The sequence below is a fragment of the Aegilops tauschii genome, chromosome 2, assembly GCF_002575655.3.
Source record: "Aegilops tauschii subsp. strangulata cultivar AL8/78 chromosome 2, Aet v6.0, whole genome shotgun sequence".
NCBI lineage: Eukaryota > Viridiplantae > Streptophyta > Magnoliopsida > Poales > Poaceae > Aegilops > Aegilops tauschii.
In genome coordinates, this window is record NC_053036.3 from 641,731,216 (window position 1) to 641,742,724 (window position 11,509).

The window sequence follows — 11,509 nt, forward strand, 5'->3', positions numbered from 1 at the left end:
CACTGCTCAAAGCCCGTCCGTGCAAAGTCAAAGGGCTAGATCCCATGGTCAAACGCTACAGGGTTAGGCGCGACGGGGGCCCTGGGGGGTAGCAATGCCAACCCGAGCGTCGCACGGGCCCTCATACATGCGGGGTGGTGTGGTGCCATGTCCGAAGAGGCGGCACGCGTCTCCGGGGTGTGCCCCCTCACGGACAGCGCTGCCGCCGGCACCTGGAGGGGGGAAACGGGCGCGTCGTGTCTACACGGAGGGGATCTTGCCGTGGGTCTGGCCCGGATGTTGCTCCAAAGTGCTCCTATGGACTGACCTAACACAACCGGGTGGATAGGTCCACTGCTCAAAGCCCGTCCGTGCAAAGTCAAAGGACTAGATCCCATGGTCAAACGCTAGAGGGTTAGGCGGGACGGGGGCCCTGGGGGGTAGCAATGCCACCCGAGCGTCGCACCGGGCCCTCATACATGCGGGGTGGTATGGTGGCATGTCCCAAGAGGCGGCACGCGTCTCCGGGGTGTGCCCCCCCTCATGGACGGCGCCGCCGCCGGCACCTGGAGGGGGAAACGGACGCGTCGGGTCTACACGGAGGGGATCTTGCCGTGGGTCTTGCCAGGATGTTGCTCCAAAGTGTTCTTATGGACTGACCTACCACAACCGGGTGGATAGGTCCACTGCTCAAAGCCCGTCCGTGCAAAGTCAAAGGGCTAGATCCCGTGGTCAAACGCTACAGGGTTAGGCGGGACGGGGGCCCTGGGGGTAGCAATGCCACCCGAGCATCGCACCGGGCCCTCATACATGCGGGGTGGTGTGGTGGCATGTCCGAAGAGGCGGCACGCGTCTCCGGGGTGTGCACCCCCTCACGGACGGCGCCGCCGCCAGCACCTGGAGGGGGGAAACGGGCGCGTCGGGTTTACACGGAGGGGATCTTGCCGTGGGTCTGGCCCGGATGTTGCTCCAAAGTGTTCCTATGGACTGACTTAACACAGACGGGTGGATAGGTCCACTGCTCAAAGCCCGTCCGTGCAAAGTCAAAGGGCTAGATCCCGTGGTCAAACGCTACAGGGTTAGGCGGGACGGGGGCCCTGGGGGGTAGCAATGCCACCCGAGCGTCGCACCGGGCCCTCATACATGCGGGGTGGTGTGGTGGCATGTCCCAAGAGGCGGCACGCGTCTCCGGGGTGTGCCCCCCTCACGGACGGCGCAGCCGCCGGCACCTGGAGGGGGAAACGGACGCGTCGTGTCTACACGGAGGGGATCTTGCCGTGGGTCTTGCCCGGATGTTGCTCCAAAGTGTTCTTATGGACTGACCTACCACAACCAGGTGGATAGGTCCACTGCTCAAAGCCCGTCCGTGCAAAGTCAAAGGGCTAGATCCCGTGGTCAAACGCTACAGGGTTGGGCGGGACGGGGGACCTGGGGGGTAGCAATGCCACCCGAGAGTCGCACCGGGCCCTCATACATGCGGGGTGGTGTGGTGGCATGTCCGAAGAGGCGGCACGCGTGTCCAGGGTGTGCCCCCCCTCACGGACGGCGCCGCCGTCGGCACCTGGAGGGGGAAAACGGGCGCGTCGGGTCTACACGGAGGGGATCTTGCCGTGGGTCTGGCCCGGATGTTGCTCCAAAGTGTTCCTATGGACTGACCTAACACAACCGGGTGGATAGGGCCACTGCTCAAAGCCCGTCCGTGCAGAGTCAAAGGGCTAGATCCCGTGGTCAAACGCTACAGGGTTAGGCGGGACGGGGGCCCTGGGGGGGTAGCAATGCCACCCGAGCGTCGCACCGGGCCCTCATACATGCGGGGTGGTGTGGTGGCATGTCCGAAGAGGCGGCACGCGTCTCCAGGGTGTGCCCCCTCACGGACAGCGCCGCCGCCGGCACCTGGAGGGGGGAAACGGGCGCGTCGGGTCTACACGGAGGGGATCTTGCCGTGGGTCTGGCCCGGATGTTGCTCCAAAGTGTTCCTATGGACTGACCTAACACAACTGGGTGGATAGGTCCACTGCTCAAAGCCCGTCCGTGCAAAGTCAAAGGACTAGATCCCGTGGTCAAACGCTACAGGGTTAGGCGGGACGGGGGCCCTGGGGGGTAGCAATGCCACCCGAGCGTCGCACCGGGCCCTCATGCATGCGGGGTGGTGTGGTGGCATGTCCCAACAGGAGGCACGCGTCTCCGGGGTGTGCCCCCCCTCACGGACGGCGCCGCCGCCGGCACCTCGCGGGGGAAACGGACGCGTCGGGTCTACACGGAGGGGATCTTGCCGTGGGTCTTGCCCGGATGTTGCTCCAAAGTGTTCTTATGGACTGACCTACCACAACTGGGTGGATAGGTCCACTGCTCAAAGCCCGTCCGTGCAAAGTCAAAGGGCTAGATCCCGTGGTCAAACGCTACAGGGTTAGGCGGGACGGGGCCCCTGGGGGGTAGCAATGCCACCCGAGCGTCGCACCGGGCCCTCATACATGCGGGGTGGTGTGGTGGCATGTCCCAAGAGGCGGCACGCGTCTCCGGGGTGTGCACCCCCTCACGGACGGCGCCGCCGCCGGCACCTGGAGGGGGAAACGGGAGCGTCGGGTCTACACGGAGGGGATCTTGCCGTGGGTCTTGCCCGGATGTTGCTCCAAAGTGTTCCTATGGACTGACCTAACACAACCGGGTGGATAGGTCCACTGCTCAAAGCCCGTCCGTGCAAAGTCAAAGGGCTAGATCCCGTGGTCAAACGCTACAGGGTTAGGCGGGACGGGGGCCCTGGGGGTAGCAATGCCACCCGAGCGTCGCACCGGGCCCTCATACATGCGGGGTGGTGTGGTGGCATGTCCGAAGAGGCGGCACGCGTCTCCGGGATGTGCCCCCCCTCACGGACGGCGCAGCCGCCGGCACCTGGAGGGGGAAACGGACGCGTCGGGTGTACACGGAGGGGATCTTGCCGTGGGTCTTGCCCGGATGTTGCTCCAAAGTGTTCTTATGGACTGACCTACCACAACCGGGTAGATAGGTCCACTGCTCAAAGCCCGTCCGTGCAAAGTCAAAGGGCTAGATCCCGTGGTCAAACGCTACAGGGTTAGGCGGGACGGGGGCCCTGGGGGTAGCAATGCCACCCGAGCGTCGCACCGGGCCCTCATACATGCGGGGTGGTGTGGTGGCATGTCCAAAGAGGCGGCACGCGTCTCCGGGGTGTGCCCCCCTCACGGACGGCGCCGCCGCCGGCACCTGGAGGGGGGAAACGGGCGCGTCGGGTCTACACGGAGGGGATCTTGCCATGGGTCTGGCCCGGATGTTGCTCCAAAGTGTTCCTATGGACTGACCTAACACAACCGGGTGGATAGGTCCGCTGCTCAAAGCCCGTCCGTGCAAAGTCAAAGGGCTAGATCCCGTGGTCAAACGCTACAGGGTTAGGCGGGACGGGGGCCCTGGGGGGTAGCAATGCCACCCGAGCGTCGCACCGGGCCCTCATACATGCGGGGTGGTGTGGTGGCATGTCCGAAGAGGCGGCACGCGTCTCCAGGGTGTGCCCCCTCACGGACAGCGCCGCTGCCGGCACCTGGAGGGGGGAAACGTGCGCGTCGGGTCTACACGGAGGGGATCTTGCCGTGGGTCTGGCCCGGATGTTGCTCCAAAGTGTTCCTATGGACTGACCTAACACAACCGGGTGGATAGGTCCACTGCTCAAAGCCCGTCTGTGCAAAGTCAAAGGGCCTGATCCCGTGGTCAAACGCTACAGGGTTAGGCGGGACGGGGGCCCTGGGTGGTAGCAATGCCACCCGAGCGTCGCACCGGGCCCTCATACATGCGGGGTGGTGTGGTGGCATGTCCCAAGAGGCGGCACGCGTCTCCGGGGTGTGCCCCCCCTCACGGACGGCGCCGCCGCCGGCACCTGGAGGGGGAAACGGACGCGTCGGGTCTACACGGAGCGGATCTTGCTGTGGGTCGTGCCCGGATGTTGCTCCAAAGTGTTCTTATGGACTGACCTACCACAACCGGGTGGATAGGTCCACTGCTCAAAGCCCGTCCGTGCAAAGTCAAAGGGCTAGATCCCGTGGTCAAACGCTACAGGGTTAGGCGGGACGGGGGCCCTGGGGGGTAGCAATGCCACCCGAGCATCGCACCGGGCCCTCATACATGCGGGGTGGTGTGGTGGCATGTCCGAAGAGGCGGCACGCGTCTCCGGGGTGTGCCCCCCCTCACGGACGGCGCCGCCGCCGGCACCTAGAGGGGGGAAACGGGCGCGTCGGGTCTACACGGAGGGGATCTTGCCGTGGGTCTGGCCCGGATGTTGCTCCAAAGTGTTCCTATGGACTGACCTAACACAACCGGGTGGATAGGTCCACTGCTCAAAGCCCATCCGTGCAAAGTCAAAGGGCTAGATCCCGTGGTCAAATGCTACAGGGTTAGGCGGGACGGGGGCCCTGGGGGGTTGCAATGCCACCCGAGCGTCGCACCGGGCCCTCATACATGCGGGGTGGTGTGGTGGCATGTCCGAAGAGGCGGCATGCGTCTCCAGGGTGTGCCCCCTCACGGACAGCGCCGCCGCCGGCACCTGGAGGGGGGAAACTGGCGCGTCGGGTCTACACGGAGGGGATCTTGCCTTGGGTCTGGCCCGGATGTTGCTCCAAAGTGTTCCTATGGACTGACCTAACACAACCGGGTGGATAGGTCCACTGCTCAAAGCCCGTCCGTGCAAAGTCAAAGGACTAGATCCCGTGGTCAAACGCTACAGGGTTAGGCGGGACGGGGGCCCTGGGGGGTAGCAATGCCACCCGAGCATCGCAATGGGCCCTCATACATGCGGGATGGTGTGGTGGCATGTCCCAAGAGGCGGCACGCGTCTCCGGGGTGTGCCCCCCCTCACGGACGGCGCCGCCGCCGGCACCTGGAGGGGGAAACGGATGCGTCGGGTCTACACGGAGGGGATCTTGCCGTGGGTCTTGCCCGGATGTTGCTCCAAAGTGTTCTTATGGACTGACCTACCACAACCGGGTGGATAGGTCCACTGCTCAAAGCCCGTCCGTGCAAAGTCAAAGGGCTAGATCCCGTGGTCAAACGCTACAGGGTTAGGCGGGACGGGGGCCCTCGGGGTAGCAATGCCACCCGAGCGTCGCACCGGGCCCTCATACATGCGGGGTGGTGTGGTGGCATGTCCGAAGAGGCGGCACGCGTCTCCGGGGTGTGCACCCCCTCACGGACGGCGCCGCCGCCGGCACCTAGAGGGGGGAAACGGGCGCGTCGGGTCTACACGGAGGGGATCTTGCCGTGGGTCTGGCCCGGATCTTGCTCCAAAGTGTTCCTATTGACTGACCTAACACAACCGGGTGGATAGGTCCACTGCTCAAAGCCCGTCCGTGCAAAGTCAAAGGGCTAGATCCCGTGGTCAAACGCTACAGGGTTAGGCGGGACGGGGGCACTGGGGGTAGCAATGCCACCCGAGCGTCGCACCGGGCCCTCATACATGCGGGGTGGTGTGGTGGCATGTCCCAAGAGGCGGCACGCGTCTCCGAGGTGTGCTCCCCCTCACGGACGGCGCAGCCGCCGGCACCTGGAGGGGGAAACGGACGCGTCGGGTCTGCACGGAGGGGATCTTGCCGTGGGTCTTGCCCGGATGTTGCTCCAAAGTGTTCTTATGGACTGACCTACGACAACCGGGTGGATAGGTCCACTGCTCAAAGCCCGTCCGTGCAAAATCAAAGGCCTTGATCCCGTGGTCAAACGCTACAGGGTTAGGCGGGACGGGGGCCCTGGGGGGTAGCAATGCCACCCGAGCGTCGCACCGGGCCCTCATACATGCGGGGTGGTGTGGTGGCATGTCCGAAGAGGCGGCACGCATCTCCGGGGTGTGCCCCCCTCACGGACGGCGCCGCCGCCGGCACCTGGAGGGGGGAAACGGGCGCGTCGGGTCTACACGGAGGGGATCTTGCCGTGGGTCTGGCCCGGATGTTGCTCCAAATTGTTCCTATGGACTTACCTAATACAACCGGGTGGATAGGTCCACTGCTCAAAGCCCGTCCGTGCAAAGTCAAAGGGCTAGATCCCGTGGTCAAACGCTACAGGGTTAGGCGGGACGGGGGCCCTGGGGGGGTAGCAATGCCACCCGAGCGTCGCACCGGGCCCTCATACATGCGGGGTGGTGTGGTGGCATGTCCCAAGAGGCGGCACGCGTCTCCGGGGTGTGCACCCCCTCACGGACGGCGCCGCCGCCGGCACCTGGAGGGGGAAACGGGCGCGTCGGGTCTACACGGAGGGGATCTTGCCGTGGGTCTTGCCCGGATGTTGCTCCAAAGTGTTCCTATGGACTGACCTAACACAACCGGGTGGATAGGTCCACTGCTCAAAGCCCGTCCGTGCAAAGTCAAAGGGCTAGATCCCGTGGTCAAACGCTACAGGGTTAGGCGGGACGGGGGCCCTGGGGGGTAGCAATGCCACCCGAGCGTCGCACCGGGCCCTCATACATGCGGGGTGGTGTGGTGGCATGTCCCAAGAGGCGGCACGCGTCTCCGGGATGTGCCCCCCCTCACGGACGGCGCAGCCGCCGGCACCTGGAGGGGGAAACGGACGCGTCGGGTCTACACGGAGGGGATCTTGCCGTGGGTCTTGCCCGGATGTTGCTCCAAAGTGTTCTTATGGACTGACCTACCACAACCGGGTGGATAGGTCCACTGCTCAAAGCCCGTCCGTGCAAAGTCAAAGGGCTAGATCCCGTGGTCAAACGCTACAGGGTTAGGCGGGACGGGGGCCCTGGGGGGTAGCAATGCCACCCGAGCGTCGCACCGGGCCCTCATACATGCGGGGTGGTGTGGTGGCATGTCCAAAGAGGCGGCACGCGTCTCCGGGGTGTGCCCCCCTCACGGACGGCGCCGCCGCCGGCACCTGGAGGGGGGAAACGGGCGCGTCGGGTCTACACGGAGGGGATCTTGCCGTGGGTCTGGCCCGGATGTTGCTCCAAAGTGTTCCTATGGACTGACCTAACACAACCGGGTGGATAGGTCCGCTGCTCAAAGCCCGTCCGTGCAAAGTCAAAGGGCTAGATCCCGTGGTCAAACGCTACAGGGTTAGGCGGGACGGGGGCCCTGGGGGGTAGCAATGCCACCCGAGCGTCGCACCGGGCCCTCATACAAGCGGGGTGGTGTGGTGGCATGTCCGAAGAGGCGGCACGCGTCTCCAGGGTGTGCCCCCTCACGGACAGCGCCGCTGCCGGCACCTGGAGGGGGGAAACGTGCGCGTCGGGTCTACACGGAGGGGATCTTGCCGTGGGTCTGGCCCGGATGTTGCTCCAAAGTGTTCCTATGGACTGACCTAACACAACCGGGTGGATAGGTCCACTGCTCAAAGCCCGTCCGTGCAAAGTCAATGGGCCTGATCCCGTGGTCAAACGCTACAGGGTTAGGCGGGACGGGGGCCCTGGGTGGTAGCAATGCCACCCGAGCGTCGCACTGGGCCCTCATACATGCGGGGTGGTGTGGTGGCATGTCCCAAGAGGCGGCACGCGTCTCCGGGGTGTGCCCCCCCTCACGGACGGCGCCGCCGCCGGCACCTGGAGGGGGAAACGGACGCGTCGGGTCTACACGGAGCGGATCTTGCCGTGGGTCGTGCCCGGATGTTGCTCCAAAGTGTTCTTATGGACTGACCTACCACAACCGGGTGGATAGGTCCACTGCTCAACGCCCGTCCGTGCAAAGTCAAAGGGCTAGATCCCGTGGTCAAACGCTACAGGGTTAGGCGGGACGGGGGCCCTGGGGGGTAGCAATGCCACCCGAGCATCGCACCGGGCCCTCATACATGCGGGGTGGTGTGGTGGCATGTCCGAAGAGGCGGCACGCGTCTCCGGGGTGTGCCCCCCTTCACGGACGGCGCCGCCGCCGGCACCTAGAGGGGGGAAACGGGCGCGCCGGGTCTACACGGAGGGGATCTTGCCGTGGGTCTGGCCCGGATGTTGCTCCAAAGTGTTCCTATGGACTGACCTAACACAACCGGGTTGATAGGTCCACTGCTCAAAGCCCATCCGAGCAAAGTCAAAGGGCTAGATCCTGTGGTCAAATGCTACAGGGTTAGGCGGGACGGGGGCCCTGGGGGTAGCAATGCCACCCGAGCGTCGCACCGGGCCCTCATACATGCGGGGTGGTGTGGTGGCATGTCCGAAGAGGCGGCATGCGTCTCCAGGGTGTGCCCCCTCACGGACAGCGCCGCCGCCGGCACCTGGAGGGGGGAAACGGGCGCGTCGGGTCTACACGGAGGGGATCTTGCCTTGGGTTTGGCCCGGATGTTGCTCCAAAGTGTTCCTATGGACTGACCTAACACAACCGGGTGGATAGGTCCACTGCTCAAAGCCCGTCCGTGCAAAGTCAAAGGACTAGATCCCGTGGTCAAACGCTACAGGGTTAGGCGGGACGGGGGCCCTGGGGGTAGCAATGCCACCCGAGCATCGCAATGGGCCCTCATACATGCGGGATGGTGTGGTGGCATGTCCCAAGAGGCGGCACGCGTCTCCGGGGTGTGCCCCCCCTCACGGACGGCGCCGCCGCCGGCACCTGGAGGGGGAAACGGACGCGTCGGGTCTACACGGAGGGGATCTTGCCGTGGGTCTTGCCCGGATGTTGCTCCAAAGTGTTCTTATGGACTGACCTACCACAACCGGGTGGATAGGTCCACTGCTCAAAGCCCGTCCGTGCAAAGTCAAAGGGCTAGATCCCGTGGTCAAACGCTACAGGGTTAGGCGGGACGGGGGCCCTGGGGGTAGCAATGCCACCCGAGCGTCGCACCGGGCCCTCATACATGCGGGGTGGTGTGGTGGCATGTCCGAAGAGGCGGCACGCGTCTCCGGGGTGTGCACCCCCTCACGGACGGCGCCGCCGCCGGCACCTAGAGGGGGGAAACGGGCGCGTCGGGTCTACACGGAGGGGATCTTGCCGCGGGTCTGGCCCGGATCTTGCTCCAAAGTGTTCCTATTGACTGACCTAACACAACAGGGTGGATAGGTCCACTGCTCAAAGCCCGTCCGTGCAAAGTCAAAGGGCTAGATCCCGTGGTCAAACGCTACAGGGTTAGGCGGGACGGGGGCCGTGGGGGTAGCAATGCCACCCGAGCGTCGCACCGGGCCCTCATACATGCGGGGTGGTGTGGTGGCATGTCCCAAGAGGCGGCACGCGTCTCCGGGGTGTGCTCCCCCTCACGGACGGTACAGCCGCCGGCACCTGGAGGGGGAAACGGACGCGTCGGGTCTGCACGGAGGGGATCTTGCCGTGGGTCTTGCCCGGATGTTGCTCCAAAGTGTTCTTATGGACTGACCTACGACGACCGGGTGGATAGGTCCACTGCTCAAAGCCCGTCCGTGCAAAATCAAAGGCCTTGATCCCGTGGTCAAACGCTACAGGGTTAGGCGGGACGGGGGCCCTGGGGGGTAGCAATGCCACCCGAGCGTCGCACCGGGCCCTCATACATGCGGGGTGGTGTGGTGGCATGTCCGAAGAGGCGGCACGCGTCTCCGGGGTGTGCCCCCCTCACGGACGGCGCCGCCGCCGGCACCTGGAGGGGGGAAACGGGCGCGTCGGGTCTACACGGAGGGGATCTTGCCGTGGGTCTGGCCCGGATGTTGCTCCAAAGTGTTCCTATGGACTGACCTAACACAACCGGGTGGATAGGTCCACTGCTCAAAGCCCGTCCGTGCAAAGTCAAAGGGCTAGATCCCGTGGTCAAACGCTACAGGGTTAGGCGGGACGGGGGCCCTGGGGGGGTAGCAATGCCACCCGAGCATCGCACCGGGCCCTCATAAATGCGGGGTGGTGTGGTTCCATGTCCGAAGAGGCGGCACGCGTCTCCGGGGTGTGCCCCCTCACGGACAGCGCCGCCGCCGGCACCTTGAGGGGGGAAACGGGCGCGTCGGGTCTACACGGAGGGGATCTTGCCGTGGGTCTGGCCCGGATGCTGCTCCAAAGTGTTCCTATGGACTGACCTAACACAACCGGGTGGATAGGTCCACTGCTCAAAGCCCGTCCGTGCAAGGTCAAAGGGCTAGATCCCATGGTCAAACGCTACAGGGTTAGGCGGGACGGGGGCCCTGAGGGGTAGCAATGCCACCCGAGCGTCGCACCGGGCCCTCATACATGCGGGGTGGTGTGGTGGCATGTCCCAAGAGGCGGCACGCGTCTCCGGGATGTGCCCCCCCTCACGGACGGCGCAGCCGACGGCACCTGGAGAGGGAAACGGATGCGTCGGGTCTACACGGAGGGGATCTTGCCGTGGGTCTTGCCCGGATGTTGCTCCAAAGTGTTCTTATGGACTGACCTACCACAACCGGGTGGATAGGTCCACTGCTCAAAGCCCGTCCGTGCAAAGTCAAAGGGCTAGATCCCGTGGTCAAACGCTACAGGGTTAGGCGGGACGGGGGCCCTGGGGGGTAGCAATGCCACCCGAGCGTCACACCGGGCCCTCATACATGCGGGGTGGTGTGGTGGGATGTCCGAAGAGGCGGCATGCGTCTCCGGGGTGTGCCCCCCCCTCATGGACGGCGCCGCCGCCGGCACCTGGAGGGGGGAAACGGGCGCGTCGGGTCTACACGGAGGGGATCTTGCCGTGGGTCTGGCCCGGATGTTGCTCCAAAGTGTTCCTATGGACTGACCTAACACAACCGGGTGGATAGGTCCACTGCTCAAAGCCCGTCCGTGCAAAGTCAAAGGGCTAGATCCCGTGGTCAAACGCTACAGGGTTAGGCTGGATGGGGGCCCTGGGGGTAGCAATGCCACCCGAGCGTCGCACCGGGCCCTCATACATGCGGGGTGGTGTGGTGGCATGTCCCAAGAGGCGGCACGCGTCTCCGGGGTGTGCCCCCACTCACGGACGGCACCGCCGCCGGCACCTGGAGGGGGAAACGGACGCGTCGGGTCTACACGGAGGGGATCTTGCCGTGGGTCTTGCCCGGATGTTGCTCCAAAGTGTTCTTATGGACTGACCTACCACAACCGGGTGGATAGGTCCACTGCTCAAAGCCCGTCAGTGCAAAGTCAAAGGGCTAGATCCCGTGGTCAAACGCTACAGGGTTAAGCGGGACGGGGGCCCTGGGGGGTAGCAATGCCACCCGAGCGTCGCACCGGGCCCTCATACATGCGGGGTGGTGTGGTGGCATGTCCGAGGAGGCGGCACGCGTCTCCGGGGTGTGCCCCCCCTCACGGACGGCGCCGACGCCGGCACCTGGAGGGCGGAAACGGGCGCGTCGGGTCAACACGGAGGGGATCTTGCCATGGGTCTGGCCTGGATTTTGCTCCAAAGTGTTCCTATGGACTGACCTAACACAACCGGGTGGATAGGTCCACTGCTCAAAGCCCGTCCGTGCAAAGTCAAAGGGCTAGATCCCGTGGTCAAACGCTACAGGGTTAGGCGGGACGGGGGCCCTGGGGGTAGCAATGCCACCCGAGCGTCGCACCGGGCCCTCATACATGCGGGGTGGTGTGGTGGCATGTCCCAAGAGGCGGCACATGTCTCCCGGGTGTGCCCCCCCTCACGGACGGCGCCGCCGCCGGCACCTGGAGGGGGAAAC